Source organism: Macrobrachium rosenbergii, chromosome 47, assembly GCF_040412425.1.
Source record: "Macrobrachium rosenbergii isolate ZJJX-2024 chromosome 47, ASM4041242v1, whole genome shotgun sequence".
In the NCBI taxonomy this organism is placed as follows: Eukaryota; Metazoa; Arthropoda; class Malacostraca; order Decapoda; family Palaemonidae; genus Macrobrachium; species Macrobrachium rosenbergii.
Window position 1 is genome coordinate 17,336,772 of NC_089787.1, and position 13,740 is coordinate 17,350,511.

Consider the following 13,740-nt stretch of genomic DNA (forward strand, 5'->3'; position numbering starts at 1 on the left):
TCATTACAATATATATATATATATATATATATATATATATATTATATATATATATATATATATATATATGTATATATATATATGTATATATATATATATATATATATATATATATATATATATATATATATATATATATATATATATATATATATATATATATATATATATATATATATATATATATATATATATATATATATATATATATATATATATATATAATCTTAACATCCAGGGTCCGAGGGTCATCTTTTTATCGGTGTATCTGTTTTAAGAACAGAATTAAGCATCTCACCTTTCTTGAGATATCTCTGGTATTCGTGGCTCTTTCTTTGGGTCAGCAGTTCCCTTCTCCTTCGTCATAAGACTCTCACTAAACCCATCTTTACACAAAGGCCTACTGAAATGAGACACTGATTTACAAAACTAAACTTTACTGTCAGATTTAACGAAAGTGATTCAACAAAAGCTACGTTCAAGAAATGGAGTGACTCACACGTAACTAGAGGAGATACGGTTTCATAAACAAGCATAGACATTATCTTATGCCAAGCAATTCTAGTGAATAACCCCCTTGTCATCAAGCAAGGTAATAAGGTCGTAACGACCGCGATGAAAGTCATCTAGCATGTAAGAGTAAAATAAACACCACTTCCAAATAGTTCGTTCTTCCAGGACGGTGTTCGAATTCCTGTAGAAAGAAATATCTCATTATATTAAAACCTGCAATGAATGTACATACATACATGTTCAAACAGAAAAATGCATAAGGGAGGCACAACGGGATTTCACTGCAGCACTATATATATAAAGTCTGGAAAAAATGTGTTCGTGTTCATGAGTTATGGTACTCACTTTCTATGGCCTCTAGATTAGGTATTTTCATGATGGTGGTCTTTAAACACTCACGAGGCAACACACACACCACCCACCAAAACCAAAGTCCTCCCGTAAGTCAATGTTCCTCCCGTCATATATCATGGGGGATCGCACATATACGCGCACACACATACTTCCCCGGAATCTTAACATTTCCGGTGCATTCGTTCAGTGACCGAACGAACACACATTGTTTCCATGTGCTTAAAATGTGAACAGATAGCTCTCTCTAACTGAGCAAACTTCCAATGTCAGCACAAATGCATTTGTCAGATCCCAAATGCATATGTCAGACATTCCTCGCCACTGACACCACCGCCTCTATAGCGGAAGCAGCCTGCTAGGTCATCACATAGTTCTTTCAAAAGGTCATCCATGTGACTTATAAATATATATATATATATATATATATATATATATATATATATATATATATATATATATATATATATATAATGTGTGTGTGTTTGTGTGTATATATGTATATATATATATGTGTGTGTGCGTGTTATATATATGTGCGTTTGTGACATAACCGATTACGCAAATGGAATGTCCGTAATCATATCTCGGCCCACTAGCCAATAGTCTACCCAGCTGGGAATGCGTGATAGCACTTGCGGTGATCAAAAAGAAAGGTGTAGGCCTCGCCACCTCATCCTTGAAAACTTCAAGTGAACAGGAAGGATCTAACCCTCTGGGGCCATCCTTATAAAGGAATAAAAAAAAATGAACGTGCTTTTTATAAATGAATGTGTGTGGGAATTCAGACTCTTTTATACACTGCCTTTTTATAGACTTCAGTCCATGATGGAGATAAAAAGAGAGAATCTTTTCTCTCACATATATTGGTGTTCTTCATCTACCGTTCCCTCTCACTGAAAGACTTGATTTTTCTCTTCTTTCTTTTCCTTTCTATTCCCCTTTCTCTCTGTTCCTTCCTTTTATTTTTACTGTTCCATTCAACTGTCGTCATTTTTCTTATGCCTATTTTCTTATCTTTTCCGTTTCATTCTTCGAAACCCGGTGAGGTTTTTACAGACAGTCTCTAGGTTATTTTGACTCCTGTATTGGACTGATTTTATCTGGGTCCTGCATTTTCCTCCTTCAGGGAAGATCGAATATATATATATATATATATATATATATATATATATATATATATATATATATATATATATATATATATATATATATATGTATATATATATATATATATATATATATATATATATATATATATATATATATATGTATATATATATATATATATGTATAAGAATAGGTAGACCAGTACTTGAGGAAACATTCTTTATTGCGACTAGTTTCGAGTTCTAACACACCCCATCATCAGGCATCTAAAATAACAAATAAATACAATGAAAGAAAAAAACACTCATTAAAATGAAATAAAATTAAACATCAGAACTAACTACCAAGAATTAAAATTGAACAGTACCGTTTAACCTATAGCAAGAGGCAAGAGAGGAATACAAGGCAAATACAAAGATAGTTACAGAAGATAGACACAGAATTAAAAACAAAGCAACTCAACTGACCGTTCATTATTACAGAGTGATGGTTTTTCTTTGATGGTATATAATGTTTCAATTGTGGTTAGCTCCACATCACTAGAACGACTGGCTAATATAGAAAAAGAATCTATACTCAGAGGATGGTCATGCTGATGGCAGTGCTCACGAATGGCACTAAATGCTTGTTTGTTAAGTGGCCTGTTTGTTCTAATTGATCGGCCTAGGTGTTCAAAGGCACGGACCCGAAACTGGCGCTTTGATTTACCAATATAAGTTGCATTACAGCAACTACATGTATACTTATAGACTACAGATGACTGTAGGTCTTTGGGCACCGTGTCTTTGAACTTGAAAAACTTTTGTATTCCATTTTTTTAGGCCTGAATATGACTCTGAGACTAACTTGAGGGTAAAATTCCAATAGTAATTTACATAAACGGTTTCTCAAGGAAAAACTGCTTTTACCCATGTAGGGCAAGGAAAAATAAATTGTAGCTTTGTTTACTGTCACTTTTGGGGGACGTGGATCCATTAGTTTTGGAGTTGTTTGCCAATGTATGTGTCAATAAATTTAGCACCGAATCCATTATGAAAAAGAATATCTTTGATACAAGAAAATTCAAAATGTAAGCTAAAATAATTGGAACAAATCTGGAATGCCCTAGTCACTAAAGTTTTCACTAAGTTCCTCTTAAAATTAATAGGTATAAAAGATGAAAATTTGGTTGAGAGTCCGGTGAAAGTTGGTTTTCTATACACCTCTGTATGAAACTCACTATCTTTGCGGCTTACGAGAACATCCAGAAAGGCCAGCTTTCCATCAGTCTCTATTTCTGACGTAAATGTGATATTTTCATGCTTCGAGTTTAAATACTCTAGAAACAAAGGAATGTGCGTGGGAGATCTGAAAATTAAAAAAGTGTCATCTACATAGCGTCTATATAAAAGTGGTTTGAAAGATGCCGGACATTCGTTCAACCACCTAACCTCATGATATGCAAGAAAGGCATTAGCTAACGTTGGACCCAGTGGATTTCCCATGGCAACCCCATGGGACCTTCTGCTTATAAACCTTTTCATTGAAGATGAAAAAGCAATCGGTTGCTGCTAGAGATAAAAGTTTATGAAGTTGAGTTTTTGTAAAATATAGAATTTTATCAGAATCACTGTATAAATTATTAATGCAAATGTCAATGGTTTCAACTAAAGGTATATTCGTGAACAGTGACTTCACATCAAAAGCTTGCCATAACACAATTATCGAAACTTTTACTCCCTATCTCTTTAACAAAAAGTAAATGTATCTTTAACCGTGTACTCATTAATTGTTATAGGAGCAAGAATGGGCACCAGGTACTTGGAAAGTTTGTAGTTGAAGGTACCTATAGCTGACATGATGGGTCGTATGGCTCCGCTTTCCACGGAATTCTTCTGTTGCATCTATATATATATATATATATATATATATATATATATATATATATATATATATATATATATATATATATATATATATATACATACATATATACATATACATATACATATACATACATACACATATGTATATATGTATATATTCCGCTCTTCCTGAAGAAGGAAAACACAGGACCCAGATAAAATCAGTCCAATACAGGAGTCAAAATAATCTAAAGACTGTCTGTAAATGCCTCACCGGTTTTCGAAGAATGAAATGGAAAAGATAAGAAAATAGGTATAAATATATATATATATATATATATATATATATATATATATATATATATATATATATATATATATATAATATATATATATATATTTATATATTATACACATATTTACATACATATATGCATATATATTCACAAATGTTAAGCTACAAAAGTCGTTCACTATCGAATTCACTAAACCCCAAATGAACATACACACTCCAATCGGAATTTATTAAAAGATAAGCGATCCATCACCAGGGAGACTCGAACTCCTGAATGGTCGGGAATCGACGAGTGACTGTTGCCATTCGGCTGTCAACGGAGGTGCAAGATGATACTGACTCAGTCATACATATGCTTAATGAATTCAGCTTTTTTTATCTAATAGTCGATATCAACCCACCACTGCCAAGACAGCCAATTGGTACATTTGAAACACGTAGGTGTTTATGAATATTGTATATATATAGTCGACCGGTATTTTGTGGGGATGCATACAACCCCTCGCGAACAACTAAAATCTGAATACTTGATACCCTCTAAAAACGCTTACAGTATAACTGCCTATTTTGATAGTTCAAACACCAGAAAACATTTCTAACAATGCTTATACCCGAGTATTTTAAAAGCTTTATCACAAAAAATTCCATTTAGTCACGAAAATGATATGAATATGCAGTAATTAATAAATATCAGTCTATGAAAAATACCACAAATAGGCGAATTTTCCGTGAGAAATGTATATACATTTCACAGGAAAATCCACGAATCAGTGAAGCCACAAATGGAGACCCATGAGCAGGTGGGGTCCACTGTATATATATATATATATATATATATATATATATATATATATATATATATATATATATATATATATATATATATATATATATATATATATATATATATATATATATATATATATATATATATATATATATATATATATATATATATACACATATATATATATGTATATGTGTCTATGTATGTATATATATATATATATATATATATATATATATATATATATATATATATATATATATATATATATTGTAAAGAGTATAAAAATACGCTATGAAACTGTTCTCCTTTCCTGCTTTGGGTTGGTTTGAACCTTTGAAGGTCGGGGTATAGGGGCTCAGAGAATATAATAGTTTGGGGACAGTAATCTGGCTTTGCACTGTTTTCTTTGGTACAGGGAAGTAAGATCGTTTTCTATGATATATCCGCGTCGGCGACCTGGGTCAGGACATCGCCCCCCTACCCCTGTCCAGAAGCAATAAAAGGTCAGGGCCAGGACAGCTCTTTCTCACACGCGGTCGCTAGTTTAAGCCGAGAACAAGTCAAGTCTCGGCGGTTTTGCCCCTGCCCTCCGTTTTCCGCTCGCCGCCACGTGGAGCCCATCGCCGCCCTTTGTGCCCCGTGTTCCATTCCACGTGGCCTTAGAAGACTGCAAGGGGGATTGCAAGTCTCCCACACGCGAGCTGACATTAAACGGCGGCCTTTTCATCATCCCAAGGGCGCCCTTTTCCGCCCCAATCTACGACTTGAAGAAATACCTGGAGGGAGGCTACCATTTGTCCACGCTCCCACACGTGGTTCTCGGCAGAAGACGTCGTCATCCCTACGCCCCTAAAATGTGGTAATGTACCCAAAACGAGTTAGTCACGATTACTTAGTCCTTTTGCATTTATTAATTTCTGGGCCTATAACTTTGTGTTCCCTGATATTTCTTGGTTCAAGCCCGCCCCACGTGTTCACAGCTCCTTTCCTCTGAGTCACAAGTAACGCCTCGGGGAGTCCTTTGGCGCCTTCAGTGCACCCCCGAGTAATTCAATCCCCAAATTCCAGCATTAGATGTGTAACGGGGGTCCTAATATCGTTTCAGGAGGACGCATGTAGCAGAATTATCCTTGGTCCGTGTTCCTGGCATTCCCAAGCTCCCCCCCCCCTTTGGGAGGACTTCTACGGCAGTAATTTACCGTATTTTCAGTTAATTTTCCCTTTGACCTTGTGTGCTATCAAATATAACTATTTTTATATCCACGTGTTTCACGCACTTCCCCTAGTGAAGAGCCCTCCGCTCCGTGTACTTCCTTTTTTGTTTGTGTTTTATATGTCCTGGGTATCTTACAAGGCCATTTTCGAGTAAAGTAATAATTGTGGAGTCATAAGATCCACCTGCACCAGGAAACATATAAAAATATATATATATATATATATATATATATATATATATATATATATATATATATATATATATAAAGGGAATACCACGAAGGAAGGGAAACGATGTTACTGAGCACCACTCCGTCGTTTCTCTTTCCTCCTTGGCATTGCCTTTATTTATATATTCATTACGTTCCATACTTTCGTGATTCCTTTATACATATACACACACATACATGTATATAATATATATATATATATATATATATATATATATATATATATATATATATATATATATATATATATATATATATATATGTACATACATACATGCATACAGATATAATTATGCATATATACACAACATATATAGTATATATATATATAAATATATATATATATATATACATATATATATATATATATATATATATATATATATATATATATATATATATATATATATATATATATATATATATAATTGATGATATTTTTACCTACACACCACACACACACACACACACACATATATATATATATATATATATATATATATATATATATATATATATATATATATATATATATGTATATATATGCATTTCAACGTTGTTAAGTATTAAATATTTAACAACGTTGAAGTGTATCCTGTAGCACTTCATACCGGGATTGTTTTCATAAACGGGAAAAAATTCTCAGTTTCTCTTAAATAAAAGTTCATTCTTAAATAAAAGTTAGTTCATAATATTTTTGTATAATATTTCTTCTTAAAAATGTAATTTTAAACTCTACATTTCATCAGAAATAAGACCATATGAGAAATATTATCCAAAAAAAGTCTCATTGGAAAATTAGCAATTAGTAATTGAAGCCTTCCAACTTACATAATGGGAACACATTAAGCCAATAGCTAATTGGGTCCACCTTTGTTTATGCATTTCTAAGTGAAATTTCGACCAGACATTTTGGGAAAAAAGTATTTAGTATTTTTGTAACCATGTATGTACAGTATGTATATATATATATATATATATATATATATATATATATATATATATATATATATATATGTATATATATATATATATATACATATATATATATATATATATATATATATATATATATATATATATATATATGTGTGTGTGTGTGTGTGACTATGTCTGTGTGGTGTGTAGGTAAAAATATCATCAATTAATTATATATATATTATATATATATATATGTTACAGTCAACACGCGTAATCAGTCATTACGTGTAATGACTGAAATTTCAGTCATCACGCGTAATGCACTTAGGGACATTTGATCCCCAGGAGCTAGTACTAAACACGGCGAAACATTGAGTCAACTACACTGTTTCGCCGGGTTTAGTACTAGTCCCTAGGGGTCAAATGTATTTCAGCCGTGTTTAGTACTAGCTCTGGGGATCAAATGTCCCTAAGTGCATTACGCGTGATGACTGAAATTTCAGTCATTACACGTAATGACTGATTACGCTGTTGACTGTAACATATATATATATATATATATATATATATATATATATATATATATATATATATATATATATGTTTTAAAGACTTTTTACTTCCATGACTGCCTTAATTTTTCAGCCAGATTGAGGAGGAGAATCGAGCAGGTTCTCGAAAGCTGTCGGTTGTATATATACTTTTAGTATATATTTACATTTACACAACTGTGGATTTCTTCACCATTATTATTATTATTATTATTATTATTATTATTATTATTATTATTATTATTATTATTATTTCCTATGAATACCACTCTGACAGCTTCATTATTCAATGAACCTCGATGCGAAAGTGGTTTCAGAATACCACCAATTCATTTCCAGGGGCTCAGTGACTGAATCCCTTTCGCCACAAACAATTTCGCTGCAGCTTCCACCTTATCCATCATGGCTTACTCTGTTCTCAGTGGCCCGTTATACAAAAAGCCCAGTTTTAATTTAACTGGTAATCTCTAGATAATGGCTGGATACACTTAATCAGTTTGGTTAACCCTGCAAAATTGAATTATATATCCACGTCCCACTTTTTATAGACGGATTTAGCTATTGCGAGCCGTGGCTGGGTGGTACGGTACTCAGGCTGACGATTGTCGTGACAAAGTTCGCTCTTATACGCTTGAAAGAGGGCATGGGCTCGCAACTTCACACATCTTGCTGAGAAACTAGATGGCTTTACCTTTTGAGTGCCAAAACTAAAATGGAGCTCCTCATGATATAAGTAAATAATTAATTTGCTCATGCCTCCATTTTCATGAGCCTCTGTTATGCTAGTCTGTAATGGTGAAGGTGCTAGCCCTACACCCATGTTCTCTACTAGAGCAGACGCTGATACTGTAGACTTGGTCTATCAGGGAGTGAACTCGCTCCCAGCAGTCGTAAGCCGAGCACTGTACCGCTCAGCCACGGCGCCCATTAACCCATTCGTTTGTCACAGAGAGCTTCAGGACTTGTTTCAGTGGAATCTTACCAGACCTGAAAGGGGTTTGAACTTGGGACCACCTGAGAAGTCTCCCGTGGTACCACTAACCTACCTCACTCCACACACTGAAGTAAGAATTATCTGTAGTAGAGAAAGCTTGAGAACTCGATCGATGTCTTTTGCAACATCAGCATTTGCAGATGGCATAGCAGTTACTGAAAGACTCTGAAGTCTGGTTGAATGTGACTACAGAGTAAATTTAAGGTTTCAGAAAGTCATTGAATGTTCTCAAGTTTTTCCGTCCATAAGTGTGTTCCCCGTAGAGGGGTAGTGACATGAGTGCACCTCACGCGGTGTACTGTAGGCATTACTTAAGGTTCTGTGCAGCGTCCCTTCGGCCCCTAGATGCAACCCCTTTCATTCCTTTTACTGTACCTCCACTCTTATTCTTTCTTCCAGCTTATTTTCTACCCTTTTCTAACAATTGTTTCGTAGTGCAACTGCGAGGTTTTCTTTACAAGATACTTAATCTAAATTTTCCTTTCAGCGCTGAATGACCTCATAGGTTCCAGCGTTTGGCGTTCGGCCTTAATTGTATATAATCTAGCTATAAATATACTGAAAGTCGCTATAAGCGCAACGAGAACCAACAAAGTTCATTTTGCTTTCAAGTGAACAGAAATCGCCGCCTCCAGGAGCACATTTATCTCCCCTCAGTCGACTTAGTGTCTGAGAGAACGCACCCGAATGGCTTCACGCGAACTGCTCATGAATATATGAATGCATAAATGCAGAACTAAAATCCATTACACATATCTCTCGCGAAATAAATCTGAGCCAGACTCAGTGTCCTGGATTGCAAATGCGGATCGCGATTCAATTTCCATAATCTTATTTCGATGCTGAAACCAGTGAATGGTATCTGGGCCTCCTTTGATTCCGCTTAGCAGCAGAGGTAATCATCCCTGTGCCTCTATATCTGTTTGCACTTCAAATCAGATCTCGTCTTCACAAACTAATTATGTCATTTCTGATTCTGATGCACCTGTAGATTCGTTTTGTAGAGCTTCATCTCGTGAATGTCAAAATTACCTGATTTACATTATTTTGGGGGAACTAAGAGTTAAAAGGACAGACTGGAAATACGATGTGTTTGGCATCCTTGAAGGACAGATAATTATGCGATGCTAAATTAACTTAATCTAATATTCATTAGGCATTTCCCGATACAAGACCGAGAGGACTTTCAAAAACATGTCAGCCAAATAAACACAGCGAGACTGCATTAGATCTTCATGACACATGTCAGCTTATTAACTAAAAGCAAATGTAATCCATAACTTAAATGAGGAGGGAAGGGAGAGAGACAGAAAGATACAAATGAATCAGTCATTAAATCGGGCAGTTGGGTGATGAATAATTTCACGCATTCTTGGCGGGTTGACGGTGTTGGAAAAAGCAAGGTCTAGAGAGTACAGTCTCTAGACCTGGGGAAAAAGGGTCATGAGGCAGAGGAAATTTCTCCAGAAATGATTGGTATTCAAATAAATGTAAGAATTTTAAATCCTTTTATTTGCGTTTATGAGACAATCCTAAAAGTCTTTAATGATATAATATGATGATAACTCACTCCGAGAATGATACCATAAGGACGTAATAATTATAATTTTTATGGTGAATGATGACAAGGATTATTATTATTATTATTATTATTATTATTATTATTATTATTATTATTATTAGTTGTAGCAGAGGTAGTAGTATATTATCCATACCGTCAAGACTGACAATAATGTAAGAGAGGGTAGAGAAACCAAGTCCTTTCGTAAGGAAAGTTATATCACGGAGGCCAGGCTATATGTTACCCCTGAGACAAGCCCTGATCTGGACGATGATTTGCACAAAAACTTGAATATCCCATGTGCCGTTATCAGCAGATTGTTAGCATTATTACTGAAGACTATGAAGAACAGTCAGGCTCTTTCAAGATGAGGATAAAATAAGACTCTATTCTTGAGTGGAAATCTTGCATAGTGTTAAAAATACACTTGAATTTCTCAAGCTTCGCAAGAACTGGTTTCCTCCCGTCAAACGGAATGAAAGTAAATCAGCATGTCTACATGGAAAGATTTTTGTGGGGGACTTCATTCACACAATGCATTTTAAGGATATAATGGGGGCGGGGGCCTGCAGTCACACAATGAATTTTAAGGATGTTTTTGGGGGGACTTCATTCACACAATGGGTTTTAAGGATTTTTTTTTAGGGGGACTTCATTCACACAATGAATTTTAAGGATATGTTTTGGGGGACTTCATTCACACAATGCATTTTAAGGATATTTTTGGGGGGGACTTCATTCACACAACACAATGCATTTTAAGGATATGGGGCGGGGTGAGGCTTCATTCACACAGTGCATTTTAAGAATATTTTTTGTGGGGTCTTCATTCATGCAATGCATTTTAAGGATATTTTTGGGTCGACTGAAGCCACACAATGAATTTTAAGGATATTTTTTGGGGTGGACTTCAGCCACACAATGAATTTTAAGGATCTTCAACTTTTATACCGAAACGACAACATAGGGTTGTTTGGGGGTCCTCATCAACTTATTACTTTGCAGTGGCTGGAAACCAGTCTTTTAAGCTTTTGACAGAGAACTTTCGGTATCACAACTGATCCCTGACCCTCTTTTCCTGCCGAGAACGACCAGAGTTGCTGAACAGCAGAAACACCAATATGCGGCGAATGTCCCTCGTTGTCGAACTCCTCAGTTACAGAGGTCCTTTATTCCTCACACCGCTGGACTGAGGAACAGCCTCTCTACTGAGGATGCTGTGCAATTAGAACCTCAACTGGTCAAGCTAAGATGGAATGCTTTACTACCCTAAAACAATTCGCCTCGAATTTCACTATTTTATTTGTGTTTTATCTATGTATTTATTGAGTTATTGATTTATTTTTTCCCTTTCTGGTAACTGATCTCTTCTTTCTATATTTCCTATTGTCTTCTGTAACTTTTTTCAAATGAACACCATATTCTTGGAAAACTTGAATTTCAAGTACGTGGCTCTTGGAGGCTTGTTCAAATAGAATAGGGTTCATCTTCTGAATAATAATAATAATAATAATAATAATAATAATAATAATAATAATAATAATAATAATAATAATAATAATAATAATAATAATAATTTGTATATAAAACTAATTCATGAAAATTTCTTAGTGAACCTGAAATAATAATAATAATAATAATAATAATAATAATAATAATAATAATAATAATAATAATAATAATAATAATAATGTTCTTAGAGAAACTAACCCCTCCAGATCTCTCAGGGAAGGCAATAATCCAGACTCATTCCTTGGGCTGATGGAAAGCATTATACTTGACCTTTGAGACCCAAGCCAAGAATTACAACCCATATTAAGAATCAGTTTGGCAGTTTAACAACAACAAACCAGAAAGGTCAAGTTGTCAGAAGGTCAAGCAGGAACTTCAGGTAAAGGATAATCTGTTCTATGACAAATTGTGGTTTATTTTTACTCCCACGGAAGATGAGGACAGTGACAGTCCTCTCAGAAGAGGGGTCATTATTATTATTATTATTATTATTAATTATTATTATTATTATTATTATTATTATTATTATTATTATTATTATTATTATTATTATTATTATTCTACTTGCATTCTCACAAGATGAGGACAGTCGTCTGCGTTAAAGCTTAAATATTCTAAATGTACTTTTAATAATATGCAAAGATTCACTTTCAATAAAAGGGTCTGATTATTATTATTATTATTATTATTATTATTATTATTATTATTATTATTATTATTATTATTATTATTATTATTATTATTATAGCTGCAGTTTTCGTTGCTTTTCAGCTTCCATTAATCTTATTTCTTCAGTTTCGATGAAAGAAGCAAATTAGAAAAGAAAAATATTGTACTTGATTCAGGAAAATTATTGGTAATCAAATCTAATTAATCTCATTCGATTAACGAAAGGTAATTGAACCCAACACGCAGTATTAATATATATATATATATATATATATATATATATATATATATATATATATATATATATATATATATATATATATATATATATATATATATATATTCATTTCAACAACAGACCAGTACACAAGTAAGTATAGCTTAGTTTTACCAGACCACTGAGCTGATTAACAGCTCTCCTACTGGATGAAGGATTACACTTATTTTACGTGGCTAAACCAATTGGTTACTTAGCAACGGGACCTACAGCTTATTGTGGAATCCGAACCACATTATAGCGAGAAATGAATTTCTATCACCAGAAATAAATTCCTCTAACTCTTCATCAGCCGGCGGCGGGAATCGAACTCCGGCCCGTCGAATGACGGTCTGAAGCTCAACCAACTCGGCCAACAAAGGGCTAGACCAGTACACAGTAAACTGTACAACACAGTAAACTGTAGAACACAGAGGGAGAAAAAGGACCTGATATTCGGCCAGCGGGCGGAACGAAGAAGGTAAACTGCAAGAGGAGCCTCGTGTTTGCAGTCCAAATATGGGGTCTGGAATTTTCGTTTGTCACTGAAATTCCACTGGACGTCTGTTTCGGGGATCAGTAAATATTTCTGAATGGAATGAATTGTCTACGAAGAGAAACATCAAATATTTTAAAAGTAAAGTCTTATAAAATTTTACTGGAATGAACATTTCATGTTCTTGTTTTGCTTTATTTCGAATTGACATATTTGCTCTTAGTCACGATGTATTTTCTGTATTTACATTTGAAATATTTGCTGTTAGTCACGATGTATATATCTCATTGCAAATAGAAAATGTGGCCACAGCAAGGCGACGTCTACAGGAACCTTTCTCTCCTAACTCGTGTGGCATTTGTAAGGAGAGATCTCTAGGAGACTTTTCCTTAACTGGTAGGAAAAAGAGAGAGGAATTTCTTTTCTACCTCA